Raw genomic sequence first — 14183 nt, forward strand, 5'->3', positions numbered from 1 at the left:
AAACGAAAACAACAAAAATGGGTCTATGCTGAAGAAGTTGCATTGGCGAGGGCTTGGTGTGAACAATCTCAACATTCAACTTTAGGTATTCTTAACAAAAATGGGTCTATGCTGAAGAAGTTGCATTGAGGACCTTTTGGATGATTCGCCAAGCCCAAACCGGCCTGAGTATGGAAGAAATGTCTCAAGAAGGCGTGCTCAAAAATCTAGATCTGATACGACATCGCCTTCAGCTGGGAGTTCTGGCTCGCGTAGGGGAATATACAGCGACCAGTTGGATGACTTTTCATGCAAGTTGGATATATTCAATGTATTCCAACAACAAAGGGCCGAAATACGAAGGAGCAAAGAAGCTAGAGATGCCGCTAGAGATGCCCTGAAACAAAGACGGGCTAATTTGAAAATTCTATCCCAGCCGATTGATCACCTACAGAGTGACGAGTTACAACTAGTCTTGGCGTTGAGAGAAGAGATAAAAAAACCAAATATAAAAGTTAGGATTTTTTTTTTTTTTTTGTAATTTTCTTTATTTAAAAATATTTAAAAAATTAAATTTGTTGTTTTAAATAATATTGAAATAGCCCAGCGGGTCAGCCCAGCGAAGCCCACCAAAACGCCCCAAACCCCCGCCCTACCATACCGTGTTGAATGTGGGTTTAGCCCATGTCTGCCACCCATTCCACGTGTCAACTAATGCCCAACCTAAGCCCCAACCCATGTCTCACCATACCCCATCATACCCCACGGTCTAAATAGAACTCATGTAATAGCAATTGCTCTGCTGAATCGTTGATGTACTATTTTGTCTTTTTAATCGATGATGTACTATTTTGTCAGCATTTTTGTCTTTTTAATTAGAGTAAATTGTCATTTTAGTCCTGAGTTTTGTTTAAATTTGTCATTTTAGTCTAAATAGTTTTTTTATGCCTCTAGGTCCCTGACTTTTCCCTTTTGTTGCCATTTTGATCACATACACTAACTTCATCCAAAAACTCCATCTTTAACCAGGGGTATTTTGGGAATTTTCATTTTAAATGTTTTCAATTGCCATTTTGATCCAATTCCAAAAAATCAAAAAAATTCCAAAAAATCAAAAAAATTGCAAAAAATTCTAAAAAATCCAAAAAAATCCAAAAAATCCGTTTCGACGCGAACCGTTTCAAACCCGAACCGTTTCGAGCCGAACCGTTTCGAGCTGAACCGTTTCGACGTGAACCGTTTCGACCCGTACCGTTTTGACCCGAACCATTTCGAGCTGAACCATTTCGAAGCGAACCGTTTCGACCCGTACCGTTTCAACCCGAACCGTTTCAACCCGAACCGTTTCGAGCTGAACCGTTTCGACCCGTACCGTTTCGAGCTGAACCGTTTCGACGCGAACCGTTTCGAACTGAACCGTTTCGAGCCGAACCGTTTCGAGCTGAACCGTTTCGAACCGAACCGTTTCTAGCTGAACCGTTTCGAACCGAACCGTTCGCGTCGAAACGGTTCAGCTCGAAACGGTTCGGGTCGAAACGGTTCGCGTCGAAAAGGCTCAGCTTGAAACGGTACGGGTTGAAACGGTTCGCGTTGAAACGGTTCAGCTCGAAACGGTTCGGTTCAAAACGGTTCAGCTAGAAACGGTTCGCGTCGAAACGGTTCAGCTCGAAACGGTTTAGCTCGAAACGGTTCGGTTCCAAACGGTTCAGTTAGAAACGGTTCGCGTCGAAACGGTTCAGCTCGAAACGGTTCGCGTCGAAACGGTTCGGGTCAAAACGGTATGGGTCGAAACGGTTCGCGTCGAAACGGTTCAGCTCGAAACGGTTCGCGCCGAAACGGATTTTTTGGATTTTTTAGAATTTTTTAGAATTTTTATGATTTTTTAGAATTTTTTGGAATTTTTTTTGATTTTTTGGAATTGGATCAAAATGGAAATTGAAAACATTTAAAATGAAAATCCCCAAAATACCCCTGGTTAAAGATGGAGTTTTTGGATGGAGTTAGTGTATGTGATCAAAATGGCAATAAAAGAGAAAAGTCAGGGACCCAGAGGCAAAAAAAACCTATTTGGACTAAAATGGCAAATTTGAACAAAACTCAGGGACTAAAATGACAATTTACTCTTTTAATTAAATGTAGCCAAAAGTATGAATGGTTTGTTACATATAGGAGGTTAAAAGTAGAGCTGCACCGATAAAATCTGCAGAGTAAAAGGAGCGACGGGCAAAGGGGTGGGGATTATGTATACAGATTGTTTGAGTGGGTTATTGCGAGATTAAAGAGAGAATTTGGGATGTCGCGGTGGTGGTGCGGCGTCGTGATTGTGGTTGATTAGTGGTGTTTGGTAGATGTGGTGTGGTATGGTGGTGGTGACTGGTGGTTTTGTGGTGGTATGGTGGTGGTGACTGGTGGTTTTGTGATGGCATGGTGGTGGTAGTGGTTGTTTTGAAAAGAAATTCACATATTTAGATTGAGAGAGAGAGAGAGAGAGAGAGGTGGGGTGGGTGGGGGTGGGGTGTTATATATTTGTATTTAATTATTAATAATTAATTGTGGAGTCCAATTGATATTTAAATTATTAATTAGTTTTTTCTTATATTTTAATAAAAGGAAACCGCAATTTTGTCATTTTACATAGATTTAACAGAAAAAACTAATGGACATTCACTCCAGGGACTATCCGAGTAACAACCCGTCAAACCACAGGGAGCACCGGTGTAATTTCCAAAAGTTTAGAACTAGAGGTGTTATTTTACAAAACCACAGAGACTATCCGAGTATTTTACTCCTATAATTTTCTTAAAGTGTAATTAGGATGAGAGAATTAAAATTTAATTAATGTTTAAAAGACTAATTTATCCACATTTAAATTGTAATTTATGCATTGAGCAAAACAAAAGTTTGTAATTTTCGGATATCCTAAAATGACCTTGTGTTATGCATTGTATATAGTATAGATATAAATATAGATAAGAATATTCAATTTAAAAAACCATCTTTAGATTAAAAAAAATTAATAATTCTATACTCAAATTAAAGAGAATAAAATACTTGTTTTTATGGGATCAATGTCAGGGGATAGGGAAAAGGGGATCTGGGTGTTTTTTGTTGGTTCGATTACTGAGTTTTAGAGTCAAAGATGTGAATAGACATTTTTGCACTTAAATAGATCGAGGTTAACTGAGTTTCTTAACTAGGTTAGCCCTAGAGGATAAAAACAGTTACATAACATAGTGATATTAGACATAATCTGTAATTGTTTTTAGAGGCACGTTTTATAATTCTAGTAATATATAAAGAATGCAAAGTGTAATTTACTGATACAAATATGGTTGATCAGAAAAAGTATCATTTAAAAACAATAAATCTTAATTTAATAATAAAATTATGATACTTGAGAACTTAATGATTTAACATGCGACTGTATTGCATTCAATTCCATATTTCCATTCATTTGACATAGTTGCCCATTTATACTTTCTAAAATCAATGATCATAATCTCTAAACTTATATTTCTTACCGTAGATGTGATAAAAAACACAAACACTTGTAAGAGAATAGGCCATTCCCTTTAACCTAGATGGTTTTGGTTCGAGGCAGGGGCGGACCTAGTGTAGGTCTAGGCGTAGCCCGGGCTACGGCTCAATTTTTTTCCGGTAGTGTAAATTTTTTTATTTTTTTTCGATTTTTATACTAAGGACACCCCTAAACAACTACGAGGACACCCCTAAACAACTACCTAAGGTGAAAATAGGTGAAGATGAAATGAAATCAAAATTTTCCATCGACGGAAACGTTTCCGGTCGACGTGCAAAAGAATTGTTTAAGATGGAAAAGATGAAGTTTAATAAATAATAATAGTAAGGAGCATTGGAAACATAAAAAACAAAACAAGTTGGAATGCCAGAAGTTATATTCAAGTCAATAGTTAAACTATTGCATTTAACCATTTACTCTATTTTTTCTTAGAGGCCAGTATTAATAAAACCACAAAATGTTGTAAGCAAATATTTACCAAGAAAAAAAACAATTTACTTTAATTAATATCTAAACATTTAGTATATTTAATTTGTTACTGTAAACATTATCTGTTTGTCTTTTTTTTATTTCTTTGTTTATCCTTTTTATTAAGTGTATTATGCTTAGTGAAGATGGATATGATCGGGTGGTTCCGCTGGTGGCACGATGATACTCCAGTGGTCCGTCAGTGATCCAAATTTGTCGTTCAAAAAAAGTATTAGATTAACTTTTTTTTTAATTTTTGATTCTTTTTGTTGTTGAATATATTTTTATTACAAATTATATCTATAAAACTTCTTAATAACATTTAAAGTTTTATAAAAATAATTTATAACCTTCTACTATGTGTTTCATACACTCATTAGTAAAAAATGATAATCAATGTATATAGAAATAAAATTATATTCGGATCTTGCAAGTCAATAGTTTTTGTTCTCACATTTTATTAGAGAGTAACACTCTATTATAGAGTATGGATTATAAAGAAATAATTAACGATTTTGTTTTCAAAAATAATTTCGATATAAATGTGTCTATACCTAACAATACATAATTTCAACCCGTGTAACACACATATGTGTAATTATATATATTAAGACTCATTTTTACTAGCCGCCGAGGTCCCCTAAGGGCTCTTGAATTCTCAGGGGACAGGCCCAGATTAAAAAAAAAAAACAAAACCAAGGGCCCATTTTTACTACCCGCACAGGCTTTTTAATTCTCAAAAACGACCACAGGTAAAAAAAAACTGAGGATACCCCTCATTTTTTCTTCTAGGTCCGCCACTGGTTCGAGGCAAACTCGTGGATGATTTTTTGTCGAAAAAGGAGAGTATGATGCAAGAGCATCGTACTTAATTTATAAATTTTGATTTGGAAGATTGTTTTTATTATTTTTATTTGGTGTTTATCTTTTATTTTGTTTTCATTATCTCTTGGGTGTTTTCAAACATGTTTTCCTTAGTTGAATGTTTTATTTTTTTTTTTTTTCAAGTTTCTTTGGATCTCATTGTAGCCGAACTCTGTTCCATTTAGCTAATCATCATTAGTTATGGTGACTTGTTATTAAAGTATGAAAATTTATAAAAATAAACTATAGTACTTTTGGTCAAGCTCCGGTTGTACATAGCTCAAGTTTCAAAATTTTCAGTTGTTTTTTCCCACGTATTAAATCCATGCCTGAAATGAAAGAGTGAAAAAAAAAACCATTTCTTTAAAAATAAAATCCCTTCAAAATATATTTTGTACGTACCATTCGATGAAAACCCGAAAGTGTGTTGCCGTGTTGGTTAGTGGACCGGAGACCCAAAGACGAAATCAGAAATCAGAGAGTGGACTGGACAGCCCAATTTAAATATTTTAATTGGGCCCCAAAAATTTGAAGGCCCTGTTTTTGGTGACTGTAGTCATATAAGTTGTTGACATGTCATAATATGTTTATTTAATTTTTTTTTAAGTCATTATTGTTCTATTCTAATTGTAATCTAGAAACACAATTGTTTTAAAAGATTGCAGCTTAAATCTTGGTTAAATTCGTGAAGTTTTAAATTCGTGAAGTTTTTAAAAGTGGATCCCTATCCTTAAAACCTTTGATTGATATATTAACAAAACCATTTGGCTGACACCCAATGGTTTTGTTAATATATTAACAAGGATAAAATACAAAGTCTCCTAAAAATAAGAAATCGTAAGAAGGGTATTAAACGACCTTCGATTGACCTCATTCAACCGGCATTGGAATCGTTTATCGAACTTTACGATATGAGATTTTAGGTTTTTGCTTCTAGATGTTTAGCTTGTAGAATTTCGATTTTTTGTTTACATTATTGTGTCTTTTTATTTATCATTGTACCTTTTCTATATTTGCGTCATTGTGTCTTTTTTACGACTCATTCTGTCTTTTTTCCTCGATGTTGTGTTATATTTTTTGGCATTGTGTTATATTTTGCTCAACATCATGTTATATTTTGCGATCCATTGTATTTTTGTACATTTCTTATTTTTATGATTCTTTGTAGAATAACTTTACCCTATATTATGTTAGGTTAATCTGCCATTATACATTTAGTTTATACTAAATATATTTCTTAGGTCTTGTAAAAAAACCAATCAAGCTCTGGCTCAAATACACAAACAATTGCAAAGCGTTGATAAATTTGTCAAAAGTTCTAGACTGTTTTTTTATTTCAGATAACAAAATAAAATATTTACAAGAGTTAATTGTCAAAATCGTCACTGAGGTTTGGGCACGTTTGTCATTTTCGTCCAAAATGACACTTTTGTACCAAATTGCCCCCAACGTTTGTAAATTTTTGCCATTTTCATCCAAACCACTAACTTAGTTTATTTTTTTCTGTTAAGTTGAGAATATTTGGATGAAACTGGCAAATATAAAACCACATGGACAATTTTGGCAATTTACTCAAACCCATTTTAATTTCTTTTATTTAATTATTTTTGTTACATATATAATAAAAATATATACATGGAGTTTTAGAAAAAAAATTAATAGTTTCGTCACATAATTTTATAAATTTTCATCCAAATCACTAACTCAGTTTATTTTTTCTGTTAAGGTGAAGGATGTTTTAAATTTTATAAATTAAGACAGAAATTAATTTACGGTTTCTTTATATAAATCAGTTTTATAAAGATAAAACGTCATTGGTGTGCAACACATAACATTCGATTACAACTTTTAATATTTATTAGTTGTAGAGATAGAAAAAAATTGTAAAACGTTAAATATATTTTAAATGTGTTGAGCACCTAGGAAATATGTTGGTAGAAATAAAATGTTTTTATTTGACCTTTTTCAATAAGGTCACCAACATTTTAGTTTTAAAAATTTAGAGGTTTAAGTAGATTTTATTTTTATAAAACTGATCTATATAAAAAAATAGAAATTAATTTTTGTCTTGGTTTATAAACATCCTTCGCCTTAATAGAAAAAATTAACTTAGTTAGTGGTTGGATAAAAATTTATAAAAATTATGTGACAAAGCTATTATTTTTTTCATATAAAAATTGCATCTATATTCTTTTTTATTATATATGTAACAAAATTAATTAAATAAAAGAAATTTAAAAGAGTTTGAGTAAATTGCCAAAATCGTCCCTGTGGTTTTATATTTGCCAGTTTCATCCAAATATCCTCAAGTTAACAGAAAAAATAAACTAAGTTAGTGGTTTGGATGAAAATGGCAAAAAGTTACAAACGTTGGGGGCAATTTGATACAAAAATGTCATTTTGGACGAAAATGACAAACCTGCTAAAACCTTAGGGACGATTTTGTCAATTAACTCTATTTACAAGTATAACTAATTATTTATTGAATCTTTCTATGCTAATAAACAAAAATCCTTTTTGGACACATGTCATTCTCTGATAATTTCTCACTCATGTTTTTTTATTTATCTCTTTTATTAAATAATAATAATATTATTAAACATCAATTTAACTAAATCTATTTATCTCTTTTGATTAATTTGATTTTTCACTTCTAATTCAAAAGTTTTTTCATCTTTTGCAATTTAACCCCTTTATTTTTTTTTTTACTTTCAACCCAAAGCTTTTCATCTTTTGCAATTTAATCTCAACATTTTTTTACTTTTAACTGTAGTCTCTTATATACTTTTCATCTTTCATAAGTTCTCCGTTTAACATGTCGTTCTAAATTTCCGAGTTAACACACCGCAACGTGTGTGTGGGGTTCAACGTTTTTTCATCTATTTTTTCCTGTTTGACACGTCCGTCGCAGCGCGTCTATTTTTCCCCGTTTGATAGGTCTGTCGCAACGTGCAAGTCAGAGATCGACTTAGTTATTTTTTTCTCGGTTTTACACACAGGCTCGTGGTCATATGAGAAACATTTGTCTTTCATCTAACATGATATATGACTAATGAATCCCCCGCCGTATTGCGGCGGGTGGTAATTCTAGTTATTAATAAACAAACAAAACAAAAGATTCAAAAAAGTCAACCAAAACCAATTTGTTTGGCCCATTATCTAAAAAGGTTATTTTACCATGTAGTCGAATTAATACCAGATAACTTTTTAGCCCAATAAGCAAACTAAAAAGAACCCAAAGAGACCGGGCCGGATTAGAGTGTCACCCAACGGTGAACGGGCCAATGGGCCGAAATTTGTGCGTCCAACAAAAGCCCTGAGTTTCACACCATTTTCACAACATATTCATATTTCTATTTCTAGAAATATGCGGGTATTAACCTCCTTTTAAATACACCCATAGATATCATTAGTATTATAAGTAACTAGTTGGGTGTCCGCGTGATGCGGTGGGGGCGACACTTTGCATTACGTCATTCGTTTCTAGTAGTTTTTTTATTCGTATAAGGCTATTGGGTGTGGCCATGACCCTTATGATCACCATTACCCTCCATGTCAGTGTCATGTAACCCACCTATAATCAACCATCCAAAACCACTACCCTAAGGGTGTGGTCATGACTCAAACCACTAGCTACTTATTTATTTTAATTTATCTTTGTCTAAAGAAAAAGGAAATGGTTTGTTAAAAAATGGAAAGGAGGACAATGGTTGTCATTGTTTAATCCATACAAACCATGGTGGATCAAGCAAGGGGGTGGTGTAGCCTTCCATTCATGTTCCTAGGTGGCAAATCATGTCCCAATCATGATTCCCACACCCTTTAACCTAATATTTATGGTAGTATTATTGTGGTGGATATATGTCATAAGTGTTACACATGTCTAGTAATTATTAAATTTAGAATTTAAATTATCAAGTATTTCAAGAAACCATTGATGCAATAAAGTAACACACGAATAAGAAAAAAAAGTCTTAAACATAAATAAAAGTTATATAAAGTAGCACACGAATACGGAAATATAAGTCTTAAACATAAAAGTTGAAAACTAAAAGTTAAAGTGTCAAGTACTTTGCATCATGATAAGATCAATTTAGTAATCATACGGCTTAAACATCTCAAATATGTCATCTATATTGTCACACCACCATTTGTCATCATCGAGATCAACATCCTCCATAATTTCTTCTATCTCTTCATGTTTGATTGTTACATCATTTGGAGCATGAGTTTCTTCTTTGTTCCCCTCTTTAACTGATACATCAGTAGTAGCTGTAGTTGAAGCACTTTGGGGAACTGAAAAAAATGTTAAGCATTTTAGTTATATATTTTTATCATGTTATCGTTATATATAATATAGGATAAAAAACGACATTCACAGTTAAACATAATATAAAAGAAAACAATGTGTCATGTTTTAGAAATAACATACCTGTGTAAAGATCTGAAAAGATGAATATTGAAGCTTCAAAACCATTGAATAATAAATAAGATGAATGTTAAGTGCGAGCATAGAAGAATAAATCAAAGTTATACACAGCAGAGGTACCTGTAAACCAAGAATTCTAAAGAACAAGAAATTTCTTGAAGGGAAAGAACTAATGAATAACTATACTATATATAGAACATATAGAAGAATAGAGTAGGGTTCGCACGGAAAGTGTGTTTTTCCTAGAAAGTCTAGGAAGCGATCTGGTCCATCTGATTGGTGCGTTTAAGGGTTGAGATTAAATCAATGGCAATCTTGTAATATTTGAGTTTAATTAATTGATTGTTTTAAATGAGTAGGGGCAATTTTGTCAATGGCCGTGTTTTAAATCAATTAGATAACTGCCCAGTTCCTAAATTCAAGCGATTTCCCTCTCTCTCTCTCCAAACCCATCTTGGAAACCCCAATCCCTACCAAAAATAACTACAATCATGGAAGAATATAACTTTAGAAACGATGTAGAGCACCGGATCAAATTAAAACACTTCTCCATCTCCGAGTTCATCATCACCATTCAAATATTGTTCTTATCATCCCCGTTTTCTTGACGTTGTGTTTTAACAGCAAGCAAATTAATACAGTTGTGTTTTAGCAGCAAGCAGATTCATACAGTTGTGGTTTAGCATCCAGATTCATACAGATGTGTTTTAACAGCAAGCAGATTCATACAGATGTGTTTTAGCATTCAGATTCATACAGATGTGTTTTAACAGCAAACAGATTCATACAGTTGTGTTTTAACAGCAAGCAGATTCATACAGATGTGTTTTAACAGCAAGCAGATTCATACAGTTGTGTTTTAGCATTCAGATTCATACAGTTGTGTTTTAGCATCCAGATTCATACAGATGTGTTTTAACAGCAAGCAGATTCATACAGTTGTGTTTTAGCATTCAGATTCATACAATTGTGTTTTAACAGCAAACAGATTCATACAATTGTGTTTTAACAGCAAGCAGATTCATACAGTTGTGTTTTAGCATTCAGATTCATACAGTTGTGTTTTAACTGCAATCAGATTCATACAATTGTGTTTTAACTGCAAACAGATTCATACAGTTGTGTTTTAGCATTCAGATTCATACAGTTGTGTTTTAACAGCAATCAGATTCATACCCTGTGTTTTACCATCTTTATATTGTGGGATCTATAAAAAAAATTGACTTTAGCCCTGTAAACTGTTAAGACACAGCACCAAGAACATGCTGATAAATTCCAGTAATCTTCTGAACAATGGAATATGCGATGTAACGTGACATGGAATTTTAGTTAATGAACACATTGACTTCCAAATTTGAATTCGAAAATAATAAAAATTCCGAAAATCATGGAATTTTAGTTAATGAAGATATATTCCAAAAATAAAATTAAAATGTGAAATTACATGATAGCCCTTCTACTTAAAATCCCTCAATGACACATGTCCAATTCTTATTCCTTCCTAGACTTTCTAGGAAAAATAGACTTTCCACCCAACTCCTACTCTAGAAGAATAAATCAAAGTTATACACAACAGAGGTACCTGTAAACCAAGAATTCTAAAGAACAAGAAATTTCTTGAAGGGAAAGAACTAATGAATAACTATACTATATATAGAACGTATAAACCAACGAATTAAATAACTTGTAGCTTTTTTCAACTAACTAATATTATCTATAAGAGTATTTTTGAACTTATAATCTCTAAATAAAATGCAACATCATCTAGTATGTATCTAGTTAAGTAAAAAGCTTTTTTGCAACTAACTAGTCTGATCCATAAGAATAAAATTTGAACTTATTATCCCTTACTTATCTATAAGATATAGTTTGAACTTATTATCCCTTAAAATTGCAACATAATCTAGTAAGTATCTAGTCAAGGTTAAAAATTTCTGGATTACTTTTTTGTTACCTTTTACAAGCTTTTTTTTTTTTTTTATAAAAATACATTATTTTGTTTTTTTAAATAGAATGTTTTGTGTATCTCAAAAATAAAATAAAAAAATTGTTTGTTTTAGACATGTAAAGTTTTGTTTTTTAACAAAAATAATACTAAGAGATAAAAAAAAATAAAAAATAAGTTGTTGTAGCTGTAAAGTAAGTTTATTTTATGGTTAAATTGATAAGTTTTTAATTTTTTTCTTTATTATTATTATTATTATTACTACTACTACTACTGTCTACTGTTAAAAAGTTCATAACTTTTTTAAATATCCATATAGTACTCATCCAATTAACTTTAAAATTGTAAAAAATTTGAAATAGTATTTGACTCTTAAATATGTTTTTGACCTTTACCTTCAGTTGTAAATTTCATTTTTATAAATACAAAAAACTCTATTGTTATAAAACTTAAATAAATAATTTTTATAAAAAAATTGGATGTTAAGATTTTATATCTATAATTATACATATAAAATTCAAATAGGATGTTAAGAATCAATATAGAAGCACACATATAAAGGTCTAAATTTTTAGAGTTAATTACATAGTTAGTCCCTGTATTTTGCACAAACTAACATACTTAGGTATTAATAGTTTAAAATTACCTTCTAGGGTATTAACTTTTCATTTTGTAACGTTTGAACGTATTAACTTCTAGGATATTAACATACTTAGTCTCTGTGGTTTGCAGAAAATAACATACTTAGTTACTAATAGTTTAACAAACAATTAACATTAATACCTCCAAACGTTACAAAATGAAAAGTTAATACCCTAAAAGGTGATTTTAAACTATTAGTACCTAAGTATGTTATTTTGTGCAAACCGCAGGGACTAACTATGTAATTAACTCAAATTTTTATTGAACAATTATAATTTAGTAGTCTTTTGAATTTTTTAAGGGATAGTATATATTTTAAAAACATGTTTTTCAATTTCTCATGATCTATATAAGTTAATATTTTTAAAGTCAATATTTTTAAATATCATAGTAAATGCAGTTTTTTAATTAAATAAAATAAGTTAATATTTTTAAAGTCAACATTTTAAATTCATTAACAGCAGTTTAATGCTATCAACATCAAAATATTAAGTTCAAGTATAAAATAAAATTCATCATAACACCAAAAATTAAGTTCAAATATAAATTAAAATTCATAGGTCTAGCTCGAACATGAGAAAATGAAAATGGAAAAACTCAAAAAAAAAAAAAAAACAAACTTGATAGCTATGTTAATATACTGCATAAAATCTGTTCCGCTTCTGAATTGAGACCCAATGTATTTTAAATCGGGTTTTCTTGTTTGTGCTTGAATCTAGAGTATCTTCTAATCCGTCTTCTTTGTCATGGTCACCAGTGTCATCTAAGTTAATAACCTCACTCCATTTCCACTCAGAGAGGCTCTTGGATCTTTTCTTTAAGTTTCAAACTTCTGATCCTTAAAAATGAAAAAAAAATATAGAAGTTAAAGATAAGATTAAATATACATTAAAATTACCTCTTCACTAGATTCATGTTGAAAATCAGACTTATATTGACTAAAAATTGCACCATAACAAATAATATCAACACTTTTCTCACCATCATTCTGCAGTAAACACATATATTAACATAACAAACTTGTTAATATGAAAGATGTACACAAAAAATAAATCTTAAAAATATGCAAAATCAATACCTTAGAAGCTTGTACGGCGATTAGCTTGTATAAATTGTTATGTTCATCGTGCAACATAATCTGAAAAATCAAATATGTTGATAACATTCACATAAAAGTAAAAAAATTGTATATGCATTGCTTTGATTTACCAAACTGACCTTAGAAGCTTGAATCTCACATGCTCGGTCTTTCCAAAGAGTTGAATCTGGAATTTGATCCATTTTTTACTTTGTTTGGCAATAGAGATATGCATTATTATTATGTATTTATAGGATAACTTTAGTAGTGCATTAGGGTTTAATTTTAAAAAGAGTGTATTTCCTGCTTGTTTTCTATCAGATTTGGCACCCCTTTAGTTAGAAAGTGTGTTGTGTTTTGTATTCAGATTTTGAAGATGTATTATGCTTAGATTATGAAGTTTTTTCTTAAAAGTTTGTTGGTGGAAAACTTATTTACCAAACTTAAAAAAACGTGTCTATAAAAAGAAGGTTTTATGAAAACTAAAATGCTTTTAAAAATGTTTTTATAATTTTATTTATGAAAACTAAATTCCATTTTGTTGAATGTGGTATTATATAAAGTTTTGTTGAATTAGATTTTTAAGACGAATAGAATAGCTTTTATATAAGTTTTTTTAATTAGATATTTATTATAGCATGACAAAAAGTTTCTACGATATATTTATTAAAAGGTATGGAAAATGAAGAAGCTTCATTGAACATAGATTTAATTAGATATTTCTGCCACTGACCACAGCGAAATATAACGCTATTTTTGTTGCATTTAATTTAGTTTAGTTTATAGCTATTTTACTTGTAGGAGACATGTCTCTGATAAGACAAGTTCTCATATCTTTTTCATTCATGTTGCTATATGATATAAATTACAAAAAGTTGAGAATCTTTTTGTAATTTAATACCAGCAAGGATTTGCATGGGTCGATAAGTGTCAGCTTTGGGCTTAAACCGAACAAAAACGGAAAATCCGGTTTTTAAGTTTTAGACTGTTGTCCGGTTTTGGTTTTCTGGTTTTGGTTTTCTAGTTTTGGTTTTTACGTGTGGGTTCGGTTCAGTTCAGTTATGAGTTTTTTCATTTAGGTTTGAAACGTTTAGGCCTATAAAAATATTCCAAAATAATTGGGCTAAAAACTTTTGTACTAAAGTTTTTGTTATCGTCTTTTTAATAAATTAGGGCTAAAAATTCTTGGCCAAAAATAATGATATTGAACTATATATTTAACAATAAACATTTGAAAAAG

Source organism: Helianthus annuus, chromosome 15 (genome assembly GCF_002127325.2).
Source record: "Helianthus annuus cultivar XRQ/B chromosome 15, HanXRQr2.0-SUNRISE, whole genome shotgun sequence".
Taxonomy (NCBI): domain Eukaryota; kingdom Viridiplantae; phylum Streptophyta; class Magnoliopsida; order Asterales; family Asteraceae; genus Helianthus; species Helianthus annuus.